Source organism: Meriones unguiculatus, chromosome 19 (genome assembly GCF_030254825.1).
Source record: "Meriones unguiculatus strain TT.TT164.6M chromosome 19, Bangor_MerUng_6.1, whole genome shotgun sequence".
NCBI lineage: Eukaryota > Metazoa > Chordata > Mammalia > Rodentia > Muridae > Meriones > Meriones unguiculatus.
Window position 1 is genome coordinate 64,383,497 of NC_083366.1, and position 13,633 is coordinate 64,397,129.

The 13,633-nt window shown below is 39.6% G+C and overlaps 1 protein-coding gene and 1 long non-coding RNA gene across 2 annotated transcripts in view; one reads left to right on the forward strand and one right to left on the reverse strand.

Annotated features, from left to right (window-relative positions):
- Cenpp (centromere protein P) overlaps positions 1 to 13,633 on the reverse strand; it is a 200,494-nt gene that overhangs the window by 19,337 nt on the left and 167,524 nt on the right. The gene's annotated exons all lie outside the window — the stretch shown is intronic.
- LOC132649242 (uncharacterized) lies at positions 1,849 to 8,371 on the forward strand. The gene is made up of 2 exons (XR_009587676.1): positions 1,849 to 2,810; positions 7,714 to 8,371. It is a non-coding gene; the product is annotated as an uncharacterized LOC132649242 (long non-coding RNA).

The window sequence follows — 13,633 nt, forward strand, 5'->3', positions numbered from 1 at the left end:
GCACAATGCAACTCTGGATTATAGTATGCTAACCACTGGGCAAGACTACCCCAACTAGCCTACTGCTAGGGCCCAGCCTAAACTGTGGACAAAACTGTAGACACCTGGAGAGTCAATGTTTCACGTTGCTAAGGGTGAGGTGAGGCCATTCTCTCGTTTCTTTCTCCACAGAAACAGTCTCTCATCTTCTGTGCCTGGTTGCTGGGCCGCCCCTGCTCATGATGCCACAAGACCACAGGAGCCAGGGACAGCTGCCTAGGGTGATGGACGGACTAGTTGTCACTGTCATTTTGATTGGTACATAGTTATCCTTCTCAGGTCTCTGATCACATTGATGGCTAAGCTAAACTAATGGTAGCCTTGCAGCTAAAGAGCACATAATTAGAGCCATTGTTAGTTCATTGGTTAATTTATTAGTTAGTTAAAATTATCAGGTACTAGGTCTTTATTTTTAAAAGGCAATCAGGTTTGCCTTGCCTACAGGCTTCATGTTAATTATCTATGTCCTATGGTAAATAGCTGGATGGAAGGATAATGAGGTTTATGTAGGGTCTGAGGATATAGGAGTTTAGGTTATGAGACTCTAAAAAATGTTGTTTGATGGTCTGGGAAAATGTTTCAGGATTGATAAATGCAAGAAAGACTGAAGGGTCTAAATAGATGTTTTAAGGTATATAAATATAAATTGTAATGATACAGAAAAAATGATTTGAGGCTTATTAAAAATAAAAAATATTTTATATTTCTCCCCCCCGCTTATGTTGTTATGCTTATGCTGCTATAAGATTTCAGAAGTTCAGAGTTTTGATACTGATTAATAGAGTTCTGATAAGTTGATGGAATATTGACTGCTTATTATTCAGTCACAAGCTTAAGATTTTAATTGCCTTTTGGTTGTCTTCTGGAGATAGACCTAGAGGTGTTTCCCATCATGTTAAAAACATTTCTCTAATGTGTATATTTGACCCAAAAGCCATACCTTTTACTATGGTATTCTTAATCTCTGCCATTTCTGAGATAGACTTTGATACAGAAATATCTTAAACCTATTCCTTCTTGTTGCTTTGTCAAGGAAAGTCCAAGCATCCAGAGTTTAATACTAAAGTCATTAATGTATTTCTGCCTAACTTTCCAGTGTAACATGGAGATGAAAACTAAGAGTAAATGCTAAAAAGAACTGACAAAAAGTAGCCAAGCTCCTTTGGTGGCTGATTACCAACAACAGGGCCCACAAGTTAAAATGTTAAGAATTTCAAACCATGAACACACTTAAGTTGTTTATAAAGGTTACAAAACAAAGAGCTAAGAAAAATTGATACTCATTCCGTTGGATGCAGTTTTACCTGTTATTCACAAAATGTTTCAGGAAATCAAAAAGTCATGAGACCTGAATCTGACATAATTTAAACAGACCCCAGAGGAGTTGTTTCCTTGGTTTTGGGAGTTCTAATTTTTCCCATTTATTAGACAAATTTTAACTTATGTTTCTAGTTTGACTTTGTCTCAACAGATTTTCACCTGGTTGAGACTGCAAGCTGAGATCTGAACTTGCTGGAAGCTGACATGATTGCTCCCTGCTTCTTCAGGTGGATCAACTAACCAGATGCTTCTGAGGACTGCCCCATTGCCCAGCCTTTGACTGGCATTTCAGCCTTCCTAGCCCCTGATGCCAACGGTCCTATTTTCGGCACTGACACAGTTTCAGAAGACGAGACCCTTGGCCCTAAATCCCACCTAACAGGCTGAAATGCTAGGTCAAAGGGGGCTCCCTGACATTATCTATTATGTTGGGGACTTGCTTAGATAACAGCTCAAAGGCAGAATCTTTTGCTTTTGGTCACTTTTGAATCATGCTTGCTTAGCAAGTTGTTAAGATATATTAGGCAAAGACTAGGGACTATAGAGTTAATGGTAATGAGATCCCAATACTGTCAGCTTGAAGATGACCTTGAACTGTAAGAGCCCAAGATTGGCCTCTTCAGGTACATGGAAAAGGGGGAATGAAGAGTTTAAGTTAGCCTGGGTATAATTCCATTTTGAAATAAAAAGTCATCTTGACTGGAGCTGACTTCAGGTAACAAGAAATATCACAGAATGTACACTTGGCAGAAAACAAAGTTAACTCTCCTAACAACAGCCTCCAGGAAATAATACAGAATAAATGCTTCATAGGAAATAGAGACAATCACTTCCTGCCTCAGCTGGCTCTCCAGTGAGTCTATGTGGTTTGAATAGTGGCCTCTACCTAGGGAAAAACTTGAAGCATTCACACAATTAGAAGAACAACTGCAGCTTCATCCTATGCACCCTTCCCATATCCATGGAAAACCCCCGTGTTTGCTATAAAAAAAGAGTGTAGGGGGATGAAGACTGTTACGAGATTTAAGGGACATTAAATCTTGATCATGAGAGTCTGGGAGACCCCTCAAGGATGCTACCCCTCATTCTGCCATTTCTGCCAACATCCCTCTCTTAGCAATAGATATTAAAGACTGCGTTTTCTCTATCCTTCTCCACCCACAGGATTGACAACACTTTAAAAATTTTAAATCTCAGTGAGACAATGCTTCTGAAAAGCATCCGATTTTATTAAAAATTGCTAAATTAGATCAGCATATAGAAGTCCTAACTTCAGAATGGAAGAAAGAAAATATGTTATATTGGGCAAGAGGCTTTGTATTTGTATCAACATGAGAAGAAAAACTATGGATTCCACCCAAATTGATAAAAATTACATATGACTGGGGGAGCCCTCCTGAAGATCTTGGCTGCAGACAGGAAGAAGGAAATCAAGAAGACCAAGAAAACAGGTAACATTATTTGCTGATTCCTGTCCATAGGGAACAGCTCTGAGAATGGTTGACATGAAAATGTGTCCAGGCAGGACTTCAGTTACGCCTAGCCAATACATCTTGTTGGCTACAGAGTCTTCATGATTCATCATGCTATCCTTTCATATAGCATGGATAAAAATTTACATTACAGTTGGCTATACAATCCAGACTGGCTTATGAAAAAAGAGCCTTTCATTTGCTCAGAGAGCAGATATCATTTTCAGCTAAATTGTGCACATAACACATTACATACATATGTTTATGTGGATATTACCCGTGAAAGTTTATATGTTTACAGAACAAAAGGACCAGATATCAATGAAATTAAAGTGGCCCTGACAAGAGTCACCCTTGAGGATGCTAAAGAGGAGGCTGAAATACTGAGACATTTATTCCAGCATGCTGCTTGATTCAGCCTCACAGACTTCTTCAATAGCTGTTTCCTCAAAAAGTTACATCCAGAAAAATCTTCTCTAGAGCTATGTAGACCATCCAGCATCACAGACTGTTCTAGTCAGGACTTCTATTAAGCCCTGCACTTTCCCAGCACAAAGAGACTGGACAACAAATGATATAGCTAGCTCTCCTAAGACTTGGTCATTATCCCAATTTTCTTGCCCCCTTCAAGAAAATATTGACCCCAAAACAGCAGGAAGCAATTTTAAGAGAATGATGCCCCATTTCCCAAAAAGGGGTTGGTAGTTTTTGGTTATTCTATGGGCAATGGATGCCTGTCATCATTTAAAAGCAAGTTGTTTGTAAGAAGTTAAATGGTCTTGGTTAGGGAGGAAACAAAAGGTATAGGAGCTTAGGCTCAAGGATATCTCTCCTTCATTTTCTCTCCTCTATTCTTCTTTCTTATTTAATGTTAAGAGGAAATATGGGGAGAAGGGAGGAAAAGAAAAAAAGGGAGGATATGGGAATAATATAGGACTAGCAGGATAAAAGGGAAAATTATTGAATCTGCTCTTAAACTAAAGAGCAAGTACTAATCTCATATATTTTCTCATTGGTATAAATTATTGTATATTGATACAAAGTTAAAGTTATTTTGTTACACATACATAGTATATATTATGTTTCAATTCTTGCATAAGATACTGTACCTATGCAATTCATTTAAAAATGCAATGTGAAGTTCTAGTCCTTTTGAAAGCTGCTATTACAAACTGTTTAGGATAATTAAGAAATGCAAGTAAACAGTCAGTCAATCAAATTAATGGTCAGGTTAAATACTATTTTAGTTAATTACAGAAATGTTTCCTTGGTTGAATAGACAGTAATAGAAACAAACAATGTTTGCTTATTCAGATACACTACAGATAGATAGATGGTCTTCAAAAATCACAGAGATCTACAGAATATGACATTTAAAGATGTTTTATTAATAAAAGGATTTTTTGATAACGGGACATGTCAGCTTTGTAGGCTTAGCTTTTTCAAAGACTTCTTCTACCTTATTTAAGGTTCTTAAACACATCTACCTCCCTTCCAACCCCCTGGCCTTAGGTAGGAGATCAGTAGGGAAAGGGGCTGTAGACCTCTTTTAGCTACTTCCTGCTGATTAGAGGTGTTGGGTTCTCTGGGGATACACCAATCTCATCAAGAAACCAGCAGTCCTGTCAAACAGTAAAGCAGCAAACCACAGCAGCATCAGCAAACAGCAAGCAATAGCAACAGGTCATACTAACTCCCCCTTCTTTCATATGATTCCCTGCACTCTGCCCAAGGTTTGGTTATGAGTCTCAGAATCTGCTTTGATACACTGAGAGGTAGAGTCTTTTAGATGCCCTCTGTGGTAGGCTCCTGTCCTGTTACTTGTTTCCTCCTACTTCCAATGTCCATTTGTCTCTCTAAGTGAGGATTGATCATCTTACCCCAGGTCCTCTTTCTTGTTAGGTTTCTTTAGGTGTACAGATTTTAATATGGTTATCCTATCCTATAGATCTAGTGCCCACTTATAAGTGAGTATATATATCTGGAACATTTCTCTCTGTGAAAACCAGCAAAGCGACACAAACTGTGCAAACCGTAGGGATGCAAAAAGCACTGTCTCGCTGTCTGTGGGCTTCTATTCATCCCTTCTCAGAGTCTGCACAAGGGTGTTTTCCAGCTCACAAAAACCAGGGCGAACAAAATAGTTTCCAGCTGACAAACATTAGGTGCCTTTTCATGGAGGCTGTGTTCCACAGGGGCTGTTTTCCTCAGGGGAAAAACATTCTTATATACCACACTTAGGACCAACCCGAACAAAAAACATATCCACATGACACAATTGAGTTTCCAAAGAAACCAGAAACTTCTACGACATCAGCTCCTGGCAGCAACTGAAAACTACTTCAAAGAAGATGATGGGCATCAAAGAACCTTCATATGAAGTTTGCTTCAAATGTGGCAAACCAACCACTGGGGAAAAACTGCCCTTGCTTTAACTACAGACAGCATGCTGTCCAAACTTGGACAAATGACACAGAGAAGGCAACAGTCAAGCTTTGCCAAGACAAGCATAATTCCTGCTTTTCAAAAAGGTCTGTCATATATTGGGCCAGAAGGGTGACGATGGTGACCCAATGTTGCAGAGAGAACTGGATGACTGTATAGGCAGCCAGTGTCTCTGTCATTTTTAAAGTTTGGAAGTTGCTTGCTCTGCACTTCCTGCATACTCAGGTAATATTTATTCCTTCTCAAGTCTCTGATGGGGTTGAAGACTAGATGGTTATAGTCTTACAATTAAGCTTAAGTTGTTTAGAAAGATACTTTTAGGTCTAAGTAGATTTAGACTGATAAATACAAGCTATGATAGGAAGTGATTTGAGTACAGAACTTTGAACTTGTTAAGACAAGATAGATAGTATTTTCTCCTAAGTTGCCAAATACAAATGGACTGGACATTGCAAATGTAATTCTTACATAATAGTTTTCATAATTGTCTTTGCTGTATATGGTTTATTACTGTAGGAGAAAAAGCCTTCTATTGAACTAAAAGGGGACATGATCTGGTGTGCTGTGTATTTAGATGCTGATTCTTCTGCCCCAAAATCCAGTCATAGTCCAGACATGAACATCGTCATTTTTATGAAGAACCTTCTATATCAATGTTATATAAACATTTCTCCCCAATTTTCTCTGATTGGTTAATAAAAAAGCTAAGAGACAATCACTGGGCAGAGGAGACAGAAAGGCTGGACTTCTGATTTAGTGGGGGTGTCACTTAGGGACCATGTGGTAGAGACAGAAAGAAGAAGAGAAAGGAGGTAGCCCTGAGGAGCTGACAATGAGGACTCACTTGAGCAGAAGCAGCCCAGGTGGGACAGATATGGCAAGTAATTCAGGGCACGTTGCTGGGAAGTAGCCAGACTAGGATAGAGGGTTAGAAAAGATGACGATCTGCCCAACACTAGTGTTTTAATGCTTGTTGAATAAATCTAATAGGTTTCCATCTCATTATTTGGGAAGAAGAGTGGGTTATAAGAAAAGGCCCCCAATTTGTACTTTATTTTTACAGTCTTCCCCCCCCCAAAAAATATGACAAAATGTCTTTTACATAGATAGGCGCATGGAACTGGATATGTAGCCCAGGGCATGTTTATATTCATGCTCATAAAATTTGGGGAGTTTTAAGCTATTATGTCTTCAAATATTCATTCTTCCTGTTTTTCTTCTCCTGTCAGTTCCATGCTGCATGCTGGTCTGCTTGATTGTATCCTACAAGCCCCTTAATACTGTGTTTGCTAATAATGGAAATTAGAATCTCTCCCTTATTTTTCTTATGTTGTAGGCTGTCTTTGTGTCAAATATCAGACTTAATGTCATCTTACTTTTATTCAGAATTAGTGCCCTAAGACATATACTGTCTATTTCTAGCATATATATATATATACTTAAAAATTATCATACAATGATTATACAAAATGTAAAGAATTTCATTATAACATTCCTATATATGCATAAGTATACACTGGATCATATTTACCTCTTGTCATTTATTTTTCTTACCCTTGATTATCACTGCAGTTAGCTTTTCTTAAATATTTTATTTGTGGAAAATACATATATGTTGTATATGGTATATATGCACATGTGTGTACAGGTGGCTTGCAGCTGTGTGTTCTTGTAGAGGTCAAAAGTCAACTCTAGATGCCTGTCTTTATCATTTCCATCTTATTTTTATGAGACTGGGTTTTCACTGAACCTGGCCAGCAAGCTCTAGAGGTCTACCTGTCTCCTTCCATTCCCCAGTGCTGGAATTACAGGTATACACTGCTATTTTACACTGGTGTTGGGGATTTGAACTTATGTCCTCATTCTTGTGTAAGCATGATGTCCACTGAACCATCTCCCCAGTGTCAGCAGTTACTTGTTAAGGGCCTAGTCTTTAGTACTTCACTCCCAAAGGAAAAGCAACAAAAAGGAGTGCAAAAATGTAGGAAGGGGCAACGTGCTAGATAGTTTTATATCAACTTGACATAAGGTAGAGCTATCTAAAAGGAAGGAACCTCAAGAAAATGGCTCCTGTCAGGTGGTGCATGCTTCTAATCCTAGCATTTGGAGGGAGAAAATGCCTTCATAAGATTCAACTGTAAAAAGAAAAGCTTCTAGGACATTTTCTTAATTAGTGATTGATGGGGTAAGGCTCAGCCCATTGTGGGTGGTGCCATCCCTGGGCACCTGGGTTCTATAAGAAATCAAGCTGAGTAATCCATGGGGAGAAAACCAGTCAGCAGCACCCCTCCATGGCCTCTGCATAAGCTACTTCTTACAGTTTCCTGCTCTGCTTGAGTTCCTGTTTTAGCATCTTTAGAGATAGACTACAATGTGGAAGTGTAAGCCAAACCCCTTCCTCCCCAACTTCCTCTTTGATCTTGGTGTTTTATTGCAGCAAGAGGAACTAAGACAGGCAACCACAACGGATCCTGACTGAACCTCTATGATCAGAAGCATCATTCAGAGAACAAATCCCCAATATATGCAGGAGAATGTTGTTTTATCCCAGAGACATGTTACAGACATCTGAGATGCAGCTACTTTGGGGGTTGGTGAGTGGCTACTGTGCTAAGAGCTGAAATTGACCAAATTAACTACAATTTACTACCCTAGCCTTCCGCTAGGATGTTGCAAGCCCTTAGTAGTTGCCAGAATTCCAAAACTGTTGCATCAGACAGTTCTGTCAGTCTAGTTGTTATCTAAGTAGTGAGACTGATTCCTGGTGCTTCTTATTTTCCTGTTCCTCTAACATATTTTAGAAATTAACCCAATTTCTTTTAACAACCATTAATTTGGTTACTTGTAATTTTTCAATACTTTATACATTAATATATATATCCACATAAGAGATTGCTGTATATCTGTGCATAACTTTCTATAGGACAAATTCCTAGAAGCAGACTGGCTTAGCCATTAGTAGAGTTTGATAAACTGACCTAAATATCAGTCATTTACATTTCTGTCAACAATGCATGAAAGTACTTAGTTTGAAATGTTTTAAAATCCTTTGTTCCCCTAATTCTTAATAAACTTTGCCTCTGAGCTTTGTTATACACAGTGGTCTATGATTTCATTCAGTTCTGGGGCTTTATTATCCACCACATCATCTGCAGAACTGACTGTGCTAGCCGGAGGTCACCTCAGGAAATAACTATCCTGCAATGCAGTTGAAATGTGACCAAACCTCAGGCTTCCTCTACTTTCCTGTATCTAAGCAGACTTTAAGTTTTACTAATTTTACATACTCAACTCCCCAACCTCAGTAAAGGAATCTCCCTTTCTTGGATAACCAAAGTAGTTTTCTTTTTTTCTTTTGGCTTTTTGAGACAGGGTTTCTCTGTGTAGCCCTGGCTGTCCTTAATTCAAGAGATCCATTTGCCTGTGTCCTGTCTTCTGAGTGCTGGGATTAAAGATGTACCCCACCACTGCTTGGCTGCCAAGTTTTTCAATAGTGCTGTTTCTGGATTTGCTCCTTTCTTTTGCTTCATAAAGCACAGTACAACCACTGTGGCCTTTAAAAGTGCAGATCCAGTTATCTTCTTCCCTTGCAACTTTTGGGGGCAGTACTTAACTTTCACTGTTATTTCATTTCCAAAGTCTGTCATGAATGATTCTGATTAAGAAGTAAGACACAACAGAGTAAGAACATTAAACACCAGAAGATGGAATTTTTGAAGGAGAATCATCTGGGTTTAATATTGCTAAATATCTCTGACAACTGCAGACACTATTTAGATTATGTTTTGAGGTGCTGGGGATTGACTCAAGGACATACGAAGGATGTACTCTCCTGTTGGGCTAAAGCCTGGCATAATGACACTGCTAAAGGCAGTCACTGCCCTGAAACTTTACAATTTCAATACTATCTCAGTAGTGATTATTATTTATTATTTTTATATTTCTCAGCAATTCTAAATTTCATTTTGTGTAAGTAGAGAAATTTAGGTTTTTGCATTCATCATCCACAATATTTCCTGAGCTTTGAAAGGAAGCTGTTTTGTTGAAGGCTGTATATTAAACAGTCACTTATTCTCAGTGCATTGGCTGCATTAACTATACCCATTACAAACAGAAGCTTCTCTGACTAAAGCTTAAAGCTGCATCAATCTACAGGTATGAGTATGAATCTTTAGAAGGCAGCTTGACACCATGACTATTTAACAGTAGTAGCAGGTGTCCTCTGCTTTCTCCAACTATGGGAGTTGACTAGGTTTACAGTAACAGGTATGAATTCCTTCTGGGGGGTAGGCCTTAAATTCAAGAAGAAAGAGGTTGGTTATTCCCACAACAGTCATGGTACTGTTGGACTAGAGGGCACATTTTCCTGGCTGATGGGAGTTCATAGGGTTCACAGATGGGTAAGAAAACGTAATGCTTTTCCTCCTCCAGCTCTGCCTGGTACTTTCCAGCATGATAAAAAGTAGTTTCTGGAAGGATGCTTTCCCATTCCTTTCTGGCTTGAATTCTCTATATCTTGAAACATAAGTGTCTGGTGTCTTCAGCAACACGGTCTTTTACTCCAGCTTTAGTTGGCAACCAAGAGTTTTGGCAATAGCCTGTATTGTTTTGAGAAACTCTGGGACTTCCTTGACTAAGGATGCATAAAAAGGTATGCCATACTGGAACTAGGATTTTTGTTTAATAACACATGGCTTTTGGAAGCAACTTTATCCAGCCAAACATGGTAGGTTTGCTTTATTCTTTTTAAGATCAGTACCGAATAGCTAGGGATGTACTCTGGCATAGAACATTTACCTTGCTTTTACAAGGCATATGGTTTGATCTCTAGTACTGAAAAAAAAAAAAAAAAACAGAACTTAATTTGAGGAAAATGAACTGGAGTAAGAAGAATGGCTCATTAGTAACACTTGTGCTTAACATGCATGAAGCAATGGATTTGACCGCTAACACTGAGGAGAAAAGGAAAAAAGAAATAAGGGTCGGAGAGATGGATTGGAGATGAAAAGCTTATGTTGCTCGTTGCAGAGGACCCAAGTTTGATTCCCAGCATCCATAACAGGTGCTTACAACTGCTTCTAACTTTAGCTCCAGGGATCTGACACCTCTGGCCTCTGAGGGCACCTGCACTCATGCGCACATACCCATAGACAGACACAGAGATAAAATAAATCTTTAAAAGCTACACAGGTGGGAAAATTAAAACTAAAGTTATCACAAAATAAGAATACACGACAATGCAGTTAACATTAATCTTTTTTTTTTCTGGACACAAAAAAATTCTAAGAGAAATGAAAATGATGACATCACCCACCAGAAATGGGAAAAAATGAAGCTGTGGACAAACACACTATGTTTTGATTTATTAAACCTCAAGTGAATGTCTCTTTATCCTCCCCATGAGTGATAGTTACATTAGCTGCCAAAGTCTTCTTTTTTCATTACATACCTTTGTAAATACTGTGGTCACCCTGGTTTATAGCCATCTTCTGCAGACAGTGTATCAGTGGAAAAGAATCCCTGTTCCCAACAATGCTCAAACTACCATATGTGTAATTTTCTCACCAGTTCCTCACTAAGCATGGGTTTCAGTGGTTACAAAAGGGAAATTATAGGGAAAATAACAATTCTGAATGCTGTGAGCTGCCTGTTTTCCAAAGCAAGAACACCACACCCTACAAAGCCTGAGAGAAACAAGCTAAGAAGTTTCTGATGGTCGTGCACTAAAGGTCAGTCATTTGAGTGCCAGAAAGAACATGCAACTCATCTAGATTTAGGAAGTTACCGGACTTAGGTCTGACCCAGGTCCTGACTGCAGCTATCTGTTGTCAAATTTCTGCACTGGCAGTGGGAAACTGATTTTCATCAGCATTTAAGGAGTTTTGTGATGTGGAAACCCAGTTGCTATGAGAGCAGCTGTCCATTCACATGCCCTTCAGTGGCTGCTCAGGATGGAAGCACTGACCTTCAGTGTTATAAGAAAAGGAAATCAAACTAGATTGGGGGTGTTGTCATTTTTCCCATTTAAACACATTAGGTAGTTTATCCCCATTTAGTTTCCTCATTTTGCTTCTATGACACCTTAGTTTTGTTCCATTATAAAATGGAGGATAATAATGTATACAATATGACTTAAGAATTTATTGAAGTCATGTGTTCACTGCTTAGGAAAGAGGAAGCTAAGGCCCAGGAGGTTCTCACATATGTTATCTCCCTTCCCTTCCCTTCTCCCTTTCCTTTCCTTCCCTTCCCTCCCCTCTCCTTCCCTCTTCCCTTTCCTTTCCCTTCCCTCTTCCTTTTCCTTCCCTCCCCTCTTCCTTTTTCTTTCCCTCCCCTCTTCCCCTTCTTCCCTCCCCTCTTCCCCTCCCTCCCTCCCTCCCTCCCTTCCTTCCTTCCTTCCTTCCTTCCTTCCTATGTGTTGTCTGCTGTGACAAGGATCAGGCAAGTACCTGATTCTGCCAATTAGCATACAGAAAATGGCTACCTCACTTATTTTATCTAATTATTTATTTTTGAGATACAGTCTCTCTATGTAGCCCTAGCTGTCCTCAGACTTAATACACAGACCAGGCTGGCCACAAACTCACAGAGATCTGCCTGCCTCTGTCTCCCGAGAGCTGGGATTAAAGGATGCACCACCACACCTGACTATTCTCAGGTTACTTTGAAGGAGACCAGGAGTTCAAGGAAAGCTTTGCTAACAGTTGAGTTTGAAGTCAGCTTGGCTATATAAGATCCTGTCTCAGAAAAACAAAATAGATGAGTGAGTAAATGTATAAAATTTAAAATTCTGGACAACATAAATTACATTTTTGGATTAAATGCACTTTTAGCAATAAAAAGGCCTAATATGGTTAAAAAGGAAGGATATTACACTAGAATTAGCACATGTCCTTTGTGTGTGGCACTGTGTGAGTGTGTGTGGCACACGGCAGTGAGTGTGCATGTTAAGCCTAGTAGCTAATGCCGGGCATCTTCCTCTCTCGTTCCCCTCTTTACTTTCACAGGGCTTTCTCACTGACCCTAGAGCTAGCATAGCTGGCCAGAGGGACATCTGGATCACCTGTCTGTCTCCTTAGCGCTGGAGTTACAGAGTCAGCACCCAGCTTTTTATGTGCTCTGCCAGGGATTCCTGCTTGCAGGAAGCGCTCCACTGACAATGACATGTTCCAAGGACCCTAAACGCAGTTTTCTTTGTACAAAGTGTCTCCTATAACTTTACTTCTCCCTGAAATTTGTCAGACTATTAAAAGAGGTTGGTTTGTATAAACAATTACCTATAACAAGAATATAATAACATAAGCTTACTATAGCTATACAAATAAAATAAAGGGAAGCTAAAATTTAAAACCTTAGCAACAAAGAGTGGTTAGGTGAACCTTGCACTTCCACAAATTATCCATAATAAACAACTTATAAGGAATGCCAAACTCTGGGAAGTCATGGGGACAGTACTTTCTCGGACATGACTGGAAGAAATCAAGTCAAGGGACTAAGGTGAGTCAAGAATTTTGGCCAATGCTCTTTAATTACCTCCCCCTGAGGGGGAAGCAGCATTACCAGGCCACAGAAGAAGACAATGCAGCCACTCCTGATGAGACCTAATTGACTAGGATCAGAAGGAAGGAAAAGAAGACCTCCCCTATCAGTGGACTTGAAGAGGGGCATGCACGCAGAGGGTGGAGGAAGGGAGGGATTGGGACGGGAGGAGGGAGGGAACCATAGGGGGGATACAATGTGAATAAAGTGCAATTAATAAAGAAAAGAAAAGAATTTTGGCCAAACCCCCAGAAAATAACAGTTAAAGTGGACAAGCCATGAACACAAGGCAGAAGGAATTGTGTAACTCACTAGTGACTGCACAAGTCAGGTCCTCAGCAGAGGTGCTCCTTGGTCACTCCCTGCCATGTGTTTGCCGGGGGTACAGACGGAAGGCAGCCTCCGCTGTCCTTCCTCAGACACATTCTATCCCTGGCTCGAGAGTGAGCCTTTCACCGGCGTGGAATCTGGCCGTGTCAGGCAGGAGCGATAGCCTCTGCCTCCCACCTTGCCAGTGCTGGGCTGACAGACCTGTGAATCAAATCTATATGGCCCTGTCTCAGAAAATTGAATGAATGAATGAATGAATGTATGTATAAAATTTAAGATGCTGCACAATAGAAATTATAGTTTTAGTTTAAATGTATTTGTCTAGCAAAAAAAAAAAAAGGCCTAATAAGGAAGGAAATTAAACTATAATTAGCAAATGTCCTTTTCTTTTTTGTTTTGTGTGTGAATGCATATATGTGTGGGCTTTCTAGGGATATGAACTCAGGTCTTCACTCTAGCAAAGCAAGTACTTTACTGACTAGGCCATC